The following is a 12644-nucleotide window of genomic DNA, read 5'->3' as shown; positions in this document are numbered from 1 at the left end:
TCCTAATTTCTCACTATTTTTAAAAAATCCACTGTTCTATTTTTTCTATCAAACCCTACCCTTCTCCGCGTTATAGTCCATCTGTCCCATTCTTGCCCACTCACTTAGCCTTTCTGTCTCCTTTTACAGCCTCTTTGTGTCTTCCTCTCAATTTCCTGCGTAACGTGGATACATTACACTCGGTCCCCTCCATGAGTCATTGATAAAAATTTTAAATAGCCCAGGCCTAAGCACTGATCCTTGCCGCATCTCACTAGTTACAGCCTGCTACATGACCATGATCCATTTATTTCTACTCTCTGCTTTCTGTCTGTGACTCAATTCTCACCAATGATAATGGACTGCTTTCAATCCACTAATTTTGTTTAATAACCTCTTTTTGTTGCATCTAATCAAATATTTTTTGAACACCCAGATACACTGGTTCCCCATTTTCCTGCAGGTTACAACCTCAGAAACTTTCATTCTTTTTGAAACATGATTTTTCTTTTGTAAATCTTTGTTGACTTTTCGCAGCTGTAATATTTCTAAATGCTCTGTTATCATGTCCCTATTACTAGATTCTAACATTTTCCCTACTAATGATGTCAATCTAACAAGCCTATAATTACCAGTTTTCCTTCCTGTCTCCCTGAAGCAGTTGGACTACCGTTTAAAAAAAATCTTTCTCATTACTATCTTCTCCATAAGCACACCTGTCCTCTTTACCTGGTCTACCATTGGTGATTTAAGTTCCACACCAACTTGGTTGACTCTTAACTGTTCTCTGAAGACATATATATGAATCCTTTGAGAGATTGAAGAGGGGCTCAACGCCATCATCGTAGGACAATTAGGAATGGGTAATAAATGCAGCCTTAACAATGGTGTTCCTGTCCCTAGAATGAATAGATGAAACAAATTATGGGAATGCAAATGAGATTGGCAGAATGAACACGTTGCTTATTTTTTATGATTCTTAGATTAAAAATGTATGAATTGTGCAAGAATGTTAAATTATCGATTTTAATGTATAGACTCAAAAGTTTTACAGGGAACATACCATAGGACCACCAGTAAAATGGCACCATTTATGTGAAAGTAATGAAATAATTTACTGGGGACACCATTTAGGAAGAGAGTACATAATCTACAGTTGCTATCAACAGTCTGACTTGGAATGGTTTTCAAACTCCATTTTGCTATTTTATTTTGGTTTCAACTGACCCTTTTCCAGTAATAGAGTTTATGAAACCGTTTTAAAATACAGAATCAAATGTTCTATTACCAAATATGCAGTTTTTCATTGAAGTTAAAAATATTTTTGTACAGTAACCTGTCAAACTGTAGAAGAAATAAAGAAACGTACAGAAGTAGCTTTACATTTTGATCTGAAACATATGTTATGACTGGATGTAGATTTATGAAACGGGCACATTGGACTGAAAATGCATTCATTAGCCTTTGTGATCAGTGAAATGTTTAAATGTCCTTTATTAGTCAACATGAGAAACCGATAATGTGTTTACTCAATACTGAAAAAAACCCTGTTTTTGAAGGATCATAAAGCATGCTCAAGAAAAGCCTGGTTGGGAGTCATGCAGATTTGGGTGTCTTAAAGTTAGGCCCAATATAGTGCAGTAAAAATGTCAGTTACACTTCAGAAAATAGTTCTATGAAGGGGGCGGTAAGTTATTTATAGTGTCTTGTTCAAATATTCCTGTTTCTCATTTTGTGCTGAATTCACAGACTTTTTTGGAGGAAATATTTTGAACTTAGAAAGTCAGCAATTTTATTGGTGTTATAAAGAAAAGGATAAACTTATATAGTGCAAGTCATTACCTCAGGATGTCCCAAAGCACTTATTAATCAATTAATTAGTTTAGAAGTTTAAAAATTAGAATAAAAAACATGAATAGATCAGGAAGTCTTCAAAAACACAATTCTAACATTTTTAACAGACTTAATTAACATGTCAAATAGTTTGTAAAAAAAACCATAAAAGACACAGCATACATATAATGGTTAAAATTGCCTTGCGATTTGAGGTTCAACCTGTGTTATGCTGGTCTTCTGAGTAACTTTGTGTAAATGGATTAAATCAGTTTTACAATTAAAGATTTCACCTCACAATTTTTCTAGTTGTTTGTGCTGCCCCCCAAATTTCATCCATCAAATTTCAATTCATGCAAAAATTCTGACACTATGAAATCACTTTTCCACATGTTTTATAGCATTTAATTTTCTTTTAGAGGGTGGCAGAATGGTGCAGTGGTTAGCATTACTGCCTGACGGCGGCAAGGACCCAGGTTTGATCCCGGCCCTGGGTCACTGGTCACTGTCTGTGTGGAGTTTGCACATTCTCCCCGTCTCTGCGTGAGTCTCACCCCCACAACCCAAAGATGTGCAAGGTAGGTGCATTGGCCATGCTAAGTTACCCCTTAATTGGAAAAAAATTATTGGGTACTTTAAATTTTAAAAAACTTTCTTTAAAATTTATCCACATTGGAACCTCCATTGGGAACAGATTTTCTATGTCTTTGAAAACATTTTTATGATATTGAAATCAATTGCATTAAAATAACAACACTTCATTTCCAGACATATCCTGTGCTTAATGTGCTTAATGGTTGTTTGATGACTTCAAACTTAAATTTTCATAGCATCAAGTGGTAAAGAAGTACTGAAAGAAGAAAGATGGCCTATGTTAGACTCTTTCGAAGGGCCTTAATTGATAATGCCGATTTTCGTTTATGGCTTTTACTCTTCAGTGTATGTTAATTAATTTTAGCATACATTGCCTTCAGTAAGGTTGGTGTAATTTTGCCATCCGCCAGATCAAGGAATTTCCATCCCAGAAATGTATCAATGACAGAGCTCTTAAAGTTGATGCCATCTGCTGGTTTCTGAGTGCATTGAAATTTACAATGTGATTCACAATGAACTGAAACATGGTCTGCTGTTCACAACGTGTAGTGAACCGTAGGAGCGGAACAGTAGTTAGTACTGCTGCCTCACAGCTCCAGGGTCCCGGGTTCAATTCCGGCCTCGGGTGACTGTGTGGAGTTTGCACTTTCTCCCTGTGACTGTGTGTGTTTCCTCCGGGTGCTCAGGTTTCCTCCCACAGTCCAAAGATGTGCAGGTTAGGTGGATTGGCCGTGCTAAATTGACACTTAGTGTTGTTATGGGACAGGGTTTAGAGAACCCCAAAGTGTATCATGGAGTTCACCTGACCCACAACTTTTAGTAGATTGTGGTATGGGGAAGCACACGGCCCACTCTACAGGTGTGGTACAGCAGACATGGAAAGGGATTTTTTAAAGCAAAACAATGTTTATTCTATGAACTCATGAACATACAGCGAACATCTTACTAGGGGCAGTTTAGCACAGGGCTAAATCACTGGCTTTGAAAGCAGACCAAGGCAGGCCAGCAGCACGGTTCAATTCCTGTAACAGCCTCCCCGAACAGGCGTCGGAATGTGGCGACTAGGGGCTTTTCACAGTAACTTCATTTGAAGCCTACTTGTGACAATAAGCGATTTTCATTTTCATTTCATTTAGCAACCATTAATTCAAATACAACCCCAAAAGACTACAACACTAAGTAATACTTTAAGCTTTCCTTTTAACATCCATAAGACTTAAAACGCCTTTTTACAGAAAGACATCAGGCTTAACTTCACTACTGAGAACAGTTACCACGTTGAAATCAGCAAATGGACACTCATAAGCTTGCAGAGATTCACACACATCCTGCTGTGATTGCAGCTTCTCCAAAACTAAAAATGAAACCAAAACCACCCTGCAGCAAAAAGCCTAAGTAAAAAGCTGACAGACAGCCCAGCTCCACCCACTCTGACATCACTGCAGTAATAAACATCCATTTCTTAAAGGTACTCTCACTACAGATATTTATATACACACTCATTTATAAACACCCATTTCTTAAAGGTACTCTCACATGACAGTGTCCAAAAGGTTAGGTGGGGTTACTGGGTTGCGAGGATAGGGTGGAGGTGTGGGCTTAAGTAGGGTGCACTTTCCAAATGCCAGTGCAGACTTGGTGGGCCGAATGGCCTCCTTCTGCACTGTATGTTCTATGAACCTTCTTATAGAAATTGCATATGAATTCCAGTCCCAACTGACGCTGACACTTATGATTTCTAAGACAAGTAATCATATGCATTTTTGACATTGTTGACTAGAAAACGATGGTGCCCATGGGAATTCAAATGGTTAGAATGTATTATGCCCCTAGCAGGAACAACGTATAGGCAAAAAGGAATTTATGGGAGATTGAATTGTGAAAATAATAAATGAAACAACATAGGCAAGAGACCCCTTGGAGAGTGACAATATTTTTGTTATCCTACAAGAGTCTGGTATTACTCTGGTTAAATACAAGCAGTGAATAGTGCACTTTAAGAATTCTTCTGACAAGACGGTTAAAATAGTATTTTTGTGCATGGTATAGGGAAAAGGTTGATGGTCTCTTCCATGCACCAGATTTTTCCTTTCTAACATTGTAATATTGAAAGAAACTTCATCAATGTGACATCAGGATTCAAAAGTGACGCAGGGCAAGTGGAAGCAGTGGGTTGGGAGAGTACAGTTGTGTAATTATTTTATACTTTTATCTCTTATAGTTGTAAGGGCTATACTCTGTAGTACCGAGGACTAGGGAAGAAGGGCCCAAGAGTAATTAATTGATTATTTGATCTTCAGTATCTTCCAAAAGGTTTAATTTAATAGGTTACGTAATGGCTGGAGAGCTCCAAGCTGTGGTGTGATCCTCCTGATCTATGTGCGAAGTTAGGAACATTTCTGGTGTCCGGGGCCAGCACATATGCAGGAAGTATCGCCAACTGCAGCTCCTATACGCCTGGGTTTCAGAGCTGGAGTGCCCGCTGGGGGCTTTGGAGCATTCACAAAGTGAGAGTAGCAGGTATAGAAAAGTGGTCAGACTGCACAGGCAGGATGAGAATGGGTGACCACCAAGCAGAGCAAGTGGACTAGGCAGGTAATGTAGGATTCTCCTGTTGCCATTTCCCTGCAAAAACCGATATACAACTTTTGGAGTTGGCGGGCGGGCGAGAGATGGCCTCTCAGGGGAAAGTAGCAATAGCCAAATTTGTCGCATCACAATTGGCTCTGCTGCGCAGAGAGTGAGAAGTGTGGGAATTCAATAATTGTTGGGGATTCAATTGTAAGGGGAATAGATGGATGTTTCTGTGGCCACAAACAAGACTCCAGGATGATATGTTGTTTCCCTGGTGCTAGGGTCAAGCATGTCTCGGAGCGGCTTCAGGACATTCTGGAGAGGGAGGGTGAACAGTCCGTGGGTGTGGAGCACTTTGGTAGAAACGACACAGGCAGAAAAAGGGATGAGGTCCTAAAAGAAGAATATAGAGAGTTAAGAAGTAAGTTGAAATTAAATTAAACCTTTTGGAAGATACTTAAGATCAAAGGTCTGTTTTTACCAGTGCCACGTGCTAGTCAGAGCAGAAATAGCAGGATATAGCCAATGAATACGTGGCTGAAGAGATGGTGGGGGTTGGGGATGGGATTCAGATCCCTGGGACATTAGGACTGGTTCTGGGGGATGTGGGACCAGTGAAAACTGGATGAGGGACACGTGGGCAGAACGAGGACTGTTGTCCTAGGGGGAGTATTTGCCAGAGTGGTTGGGGAGGGTTTAAACTAAAATGAAAGGGGGATTGGAACCAATGCAAAAAGTCAGAGGAGGGGGAAACAGGGATAAGAATAAAAGACAAAGGGGAGTAAGAAAAGTGACAGGTAGGGAAATCAAGGGCCAGAATGAAGTAGGGCCAGAATGAAGTATGGCCACAGCGAAAAATAATGGGAACGGGACAAAGAATTAAAAAAAGACATGGTTTAAGGCTTTGTGCCTTAATGCATTAAGTATTTGCAATAAAGTGGATGAATTAAACGTGCAAATAGATGCATACAGATATGATATTGTTGCGATTATGGAGACATGACTGTAGAGTGACCAGAGATGGAACTGAACGTCCAGTATTTAGGAAGGACAGACAAAAAGGAAAAGGCAATGGGGTGACATTGCTGATTAAAGAGGAGAATAATGCAATAGTGAGGGATCTTAGCTCCGACGATGCGGTATCTTTATGGTCAGAGCTGAGAAAGACCAAGGGGCAAAAAACACCAGCCTGGCACCGCCAAGGGTCAGGCCCTGAGGGGCCATACCCAAGGAAGATATGAAGGATAGGGGGGGGATATGAAGGGTGGGGTGGGTGAAGGTGAGAGGCATGAAGAGTTGGGAGGTGGAGGGGGGGTATGAAGGATAGAGGGGGGTAAATGGTGAGGGGCCTGAGAGGGGAAGAGTGAAGGGAGGACGTAAAGATGGAGAGCCTTCAGCAACCCCATAATGGGGTGTGCTTACTTGGGGGTGGGGGGGTGGGGGGGGTGGGGGGGTGGGGGGGGGGGGGGGGGGGGGGGTGGGGGGGTGGGGGGGGGGGGGGTGGGGAAACACAAGGATGCCCGTGTCTGCTGGGTGTGCATTGTCTATGGGTGAGGGATGTGGGGGAACCTCAAGCTCACTTAGAGATCGAGGCACCCTTTCAAAAGGGTGCTCCGATCTCTGAGTAGGCGGTCTGGTTGCTTTGATTAAGATGAATGTTTTTGCCTAGATTGCTGTATCCCTTGCAGACGGTGCCAAACTTATTGTCTGCTAGAGTCTTAAAAGGATATCAATGGAATTATCATCTCATTTATATGGGTAAAAAAGTAGTCTTATCTAAAGCTCTCCAAGTTGCAGATTCCAGGTTAGAAATGGGATTTGGGACCTTGAATATTATTAGACTGTACCAATTAGCGTCTCATCTTAGATTTGTAAGGGACTGGGTTAGAAAAGACTCTACTGTCATTGGGCTCTATATTGGAGCAGACCAGTTGGCTTAACCTTTGCAGGTCTTATGATTTTACGGGAACTTTACGTCGTTCTGGTAGGTGCGAAAATCTTATTATTAATAATCAGTGAGCATAGTCCATCAATTAGAAGGGAGATCTAAATTGACTTCCATTCCCTCCCATCCAAGGCAGCCCAGACTTCCCACTGGGTCTTATGGACCATGGATTTGATACTTGGAGTAATAGAGCCATTTGTAGACTGGGAAATATGTTCAGTGGTGCTTCCTTGTCATTCTTTAAGCAGCTGTGCCAACAATTTGACATTCCGAGACACTCCTTTTTTAAGTATTTGCAGTTTAGAGACTTATCCTTAACAAGACAACTTTACGTCTTGACTCTTGTATTTCAGCGGTGGAAAATATCCTGATTTCTGCTGAGCCTAAACAGCTAATTAGCATGTTTAATGATACCTTATGTTCTCGATCCTGTTTAAGTACATTGGGTTCCTTGTGGTCTTAGGAAAGAGACTTGGCTACTAATATTGATGAGGAGAAATGGGATAGAATTTGGGATTACGCCAATAAAAATTTGGTGTGCAACAGAATGAAGGAGACTCAATTCAATATCTTGCACCGCTTGCATATCAAATGAAGTCTGTGGCATAAGTTTGATCCTGCTATATATCCGATGTGCCTAAAGTGCCTGGTAGTGGAGGGTGATTATATACACTGCGTCTGGGCCTGTATCAAGAATCAATTCTATTAGTCTGGTGTAGTTAAGGAGTTGGAGAGGATATTTGACAAGGCTTTAGAATTTGATCATTTGTTCCAAATTATGGGTCTTCCAGATAGGAGAATTGTTTGCATCAATGAAAAAGGTTATGCAGCATCCTAACTCTTGCTGCTTTTAAAAATATCCTGGATACATGTTCAGAAGTGGCATAATATAGTCATAGAGTGCATCCCCATGGAATTCCTGACGTCTATGATCCATTCTAAGTCTGATACATTCTGTAAAGTGTGGGACCCCTATCTTAGATTTATAGGCACTGCATTGTCTGACTTGCTCCTCCAAGGTTTCCTGTGAACCACATTGCAAGTCGTGTTCTCGCTCTACATTTGGATGTGCATCTTAATATGTTATACATAGATACATAGAAGAGAGGAGCAGGAGGAGGCCTTTTGGCCCGAGAACCTGCTCCGCCATTCATCACGGTCATGGCTGATCATCCAACTCAATAGCCTAATCCTGCTTTCTCCCCATAGCCTTTGATCCCATTCTCCCCAAGTGCTATATCCAACCGCCTCTTGAATATATTCAAAGTTTTAGCATCAACTACTTCCTGTGGGAATGAATTCCAGAGGCCCACCACTCTTTGTGTGAAGAAATGTCTCCTTATCTCTGTCTGAAATGGTTTATCCTGAATCCTCAGACTGATTCTGGACACACCCATCATTGGTAACATCTTCCCTGCATCTACCCTGTCTAGTCCTGTTAGAATTTTATAAGTCTCTATGAGATTCCCTCCTCATTCTTCTGAACTCCAGCGAGAACAATCCCAACCTAGTCAATCTCTCCTCATATGACAGTCCCACCATCCCTGGCATCAGTCTGGTAAACCTTTGCTGCACTCCCTCGAGAGCAAGAACATCCTTTCTCAGAAAACGAGACCAAAACTGCACACAATTCTCCAAGCGCGGCCTCACCAAGGCCCTGTACAATTGCAGCAACACACCCCTGCTTCTATACTCGAAACCTCTTGCAATGAAGGCCTACATACCATTAGCTTTCTTTACCGCCTGCTGCAACTGCATGCTTACCTTCAGCGAATGGTGCACAAGGACACCCTGGTCCCACTGCACACTCCCCTCTCCCAATTTACACCCATTCAGGTCGTAATCTGCCTTCCTGCTTTTGCTTCTAAAGTGAATAACCTCACACTTATCCAAATTATTCTGCATCTGCCATTGATTTGCCTGCATCCTTGTCACAATTCACCCTCCCAACTAATTTGGTATCGTCTGCAAACTTTGAGATGTTGCATTTCGTTCCCTCATCCAAATCATTAATATAGATTGTGAATGGTTGGGGTCCTAGCACCGATCTGTGTGGTACCCCACTAGTTACTGCCTGCCAATTTGAATAATCCCTACTCTTTGTTTCCTCTCTGCCAACCAGTTTTCTATCCACCTCAATACATTTCCCCCAATCCCATGAGCTTTAATTTTGTACAATAATTTATATGGCCTTATCCTCTTACTCCCTTTTTTGATTGATCCATTGTAAATATGGAGGCATTAGCTGTTGGAGACAGTTGTCCTGAATTTATCCTTTCTTGCTGTGTTCTTGTGTTTGCAGAAATTTTTGTTCTGTACTGTACCAGTTGTGCTTTGAAAATGTTACCATGTTACTTCTAAAATATTCTAAAACTCTAATCAAAATACTTTTTTAGGGCAGCGCGGTGGTGCAGTGGTTAGCACTGCTGCCTCACCGCGCGCGCCGAGGTCCCAGATTCGATCCCGGCTCTGGGCCACTGTGGAGTTTGCACATTCACCCTGTATTTGTGTGGGATTCGCCCCCACAATCCAAAGATGTGCAGGGTAGGAGGATTGGCCACGCTAAATTGCTTCTTAATTGGAAGAAATGAATTAAAACTCTAAATTAAAAAAAAATATATTTTTAAAAATTAGTCACACTACCGCAGAGGAGGAATTTCTTGAGTGTATATGGGATGGTTGTCTGAACCAACATGATGAGGAACCAACTAGAGAACAGGCCATCCTAGACTGGGTATTGTGTAATGACAATGGAATAATTAGCAATCTAGTTGTGCAAGGCCCCTTGGGGATGACCAACCATAATATGATAGAATTCTTTATCAAGATAAGAATAGGGCCCTGAATCTAAATAAAGGTAACTTTGATGGTATGAGGAACGAATGGAATTGATGGATTTGGGAACTTTACTTAAAGGGATGATGGTGGATAGGCAATAGCAAACATTCCAAGAGCACCTGAGTGAACTGGAACAATTGTTCATTCCTGTCTGGCACAAAAATAAAATGGGAGTGGTGGCCAACCCATGACTGACGAGGGAAATTTGGCATAGTATTAGATCCAAGGAATAGGCATAAAAATTGGCCAGAAAAAAACAGCACACATGAGGATTGGGAGCAGTTTAGAATTCAGCAAAGGAGGACAAAAGTATTGATTAAGTAGGGGAAAACAGAATACGGGAGTAAGCTTGTGGGGAACATTAAAAACTATGAAAGCGGGATGAGAGGGAGCTGGGCGCAGACGCTGAGCTGTGGGGAGCAGCCGGAGGCCGGGAGCGGAGCGATCATGACGAAACACGAGTTCTTTGTCGATATGACCTGTGAAGGCTGTTCTTCCGCTGTGACCAGAGTGCTGAAGAAGCTCGGAGATGTGCAGTTTGACATTGACCTTCCCAACAAAAAAGTTTTCATTGAATCTAAGCACAGTGTGGAGGTGCTTACAGAACGCCTGAAAAAGACCGGAAAAGATGTACAATATGTTGGAGAAAAGTAGAACGCATCTGGTAGTCTGTGTAACTAGAGAGAATCACTAACCTGATGGGTGAATTCAAAGCGTGATTTTGACAGTCGAATCAATGGAACCAAATTACAGAGCAGCAACAGCTGGATTTTTTTTGCAAACGTAATGAAAAGTTTTAACTGCTAATTATTAACTACTTATTGAATCGGGGACAAAAATGCTTTTCATGTAGCTGTTTGGATGGTTGCCTCCATGAAAATGCCTTAATTTATAAATGTTTAAATGTATCTATAATTATGTGCATGTACACAAATAAATGTCTGTCTTAATCATTAAAAAAAAAGCATTAATAGGTATGTCAAGAAAAAAAGATTGATGAAGACAAATGTAGGCACCTTACAGTCAGAAACGGGAATTTATAATGGGGAGCAAAGAAATAGCTGACCAACTAAATACATACTTTGGTTCTGTCTTCACAGAGGAGGACACACATGTGTCAGAAATGTTGAGGAACACTGGGTTTAAAGAGAGGGAGGAACTGAAGAAAATCAGTATTAGCAGGAAATTGCGATTGAATGCCGATAAATACCCAGGGCCTGATAATCTACATCTCATCGCATTTAAGAAAGTGGCCCTAGAATTAGTGGGTGCATTGGTGGTCATCATCCAAGATTCTACAGACTCTGATACAGTTCCTACAGTGCACTTTGAAATCAGTAGCAGGATTGGACAGAATCAGCATGGATTTATGAAAGAGAAATCATGCTTGACAAATCTACTGGAATTCTTTGAGGATGTGATGAGTAGTGTTAATGAGGGGGAGCCAGTGGATGTGGTTTATTTGGACTATCAGAGGTTTTTCGAGTGTCCCAGGTAAGAGTAGCATGTAAAATTAAATTGCATAGGTATTATATTGAGATAAAACACTGGTTGGCAGAAAGAGAACGAGGAGTAGGAATAAACGGGTCTGGCGGCATGGTGGCACAGTGGTTAGCACTGTTGCTTCACAGCTCCAGGGTCCCAGGTTTGATTCCGGCTTGGGTCATTGTCTGCGTGGAGTCTGCACATTCTCCCTGTGGCTGTGTGGGTTTCTTCAGTATGCTCCAGTTTCCTCCCACACGTCCCAAAAGAAGTGCTGTTAGGTAATTTGGACATTCTGAACTCTCCCTCTGTGTACCCAAACAGGCGCACAAATGTGGCGACTAGAGGCTTTTCACAGTAACTTAATTGCAGTGTAAGCCTACATGTGACAATAAAGATTATTGTTCTTATATTTTATTTTCATCTCAAGTTCACTGTTAATCTTGTTAACTTTCCACATTCCTGATGCACAGAAGTGAGCCATATGGCCCCTCTTGCCTGTTCAGGTATGATATAATTTAGATTACGAAGACATGGCTGCAGGGTGACCAGGGATAAGAACTTAATGTCCAGATGTATTCAGTATTTAGGAAGGACAGTCAAAAAGGAAAAGGTGGTGGAGTTGCAGTGCTCGTTCAAGAGGAAGTTAATGCAATAGTGAGGAAGGTTGCTCTGACAATGTGGAATCTGTCAGAATCTGTGAGAAACACCAAGGGGCAAAAAATGTTAGAGGGTGTCATTTATAGACCCCCAAACTGCAGTGTTGATGTTGCAAATGACAATGAGATTAGTGTGTAAAATTAACGTGCATGGGATTAGTGGTAGTGTATTGAGATGGATAAAAAACTGGTTGGTAGGCAGGAAACAAAGAGTAGGAATTACTGGGTCTTTTTCAAATTGGCAGGCAGTGACTAGTGGGGTACATCAGGGATCGGTGCTTGGACTCCAGCTGTTCACTATATATATATTTTATATATATGATTTAGATGAGGGAATAAAATGTAATATCTCCAAATTTGCAGATGACACCAAGTTGGGTAGTACGGTGAGATTTGGACAAGTTGAGTAAGTGGGCAATGAATGGCAAATGCTGTATAATTTGAATAAATGTAAGGTTATCCACTTTGATAGCAAAAATGTGAAGGCAGGTTTTTATCTGAATGGCCATAAATTAGGAGAGGGGAATGTGCAACGAGGCTTCGGAGTGCTTGTACACCAGTCACTGAAGGTAAACATGCAGGTACGGCAAGCAGTAAAGAAGGGGTGAGGTAAGTACTGATTAACTTACTTACCTTGCAGGTCAGCTGTTTAGTTCGGGAGTGAGAGCTGGGACCTTAGAAACAGCGCGGGAATTTGAAAAAGCGCGGGAGCTGCGAGGCAGAGGGGACCGTTTAAAAGG

General features: G+C 41.5%; 1 protein-coding gene and 1 pseudogene across 2 annotated transcripts in view; both read left to right on the top strand.

Annotated features, from left to right (window-relative positions):
- Positions 1-12644, top strand: part of sbf2 (SET binding factor 2) — an 857151-nt gene that overhangs the window by 435093 nt on the left and 409414 nt on the right. The gene's annotated exons all lie outside the window — the stretch shown is intronic.
- LOC140384636 (copper transport protein ATOX1 pseudogene) lies at positions 10138-10727 on the top strand (annotated as a pseudogene).

This window comes from Scyliorhinus torazame, chromosome 10 (genome assembly GCF_047496885.1).
Source record: "Scyliorhinus torazame isolate Kashiwa2021f chromosome 10, sScyTor2.1, whole genome shotgun sequence".
Classification (NCBI taxonomy): domain Eukaryota; kingdom Metazoa; phylum Chordata; class Chondrichthyes; order Carcharhiniformes; family Scyliorhinidae; genus Scyliorhinus; species Scyliorhinus torazame.
Note: the sequence above shows the minus strand (reverse complement) of the source record. Positions and strands in the feature narration are given on the sequence as shown.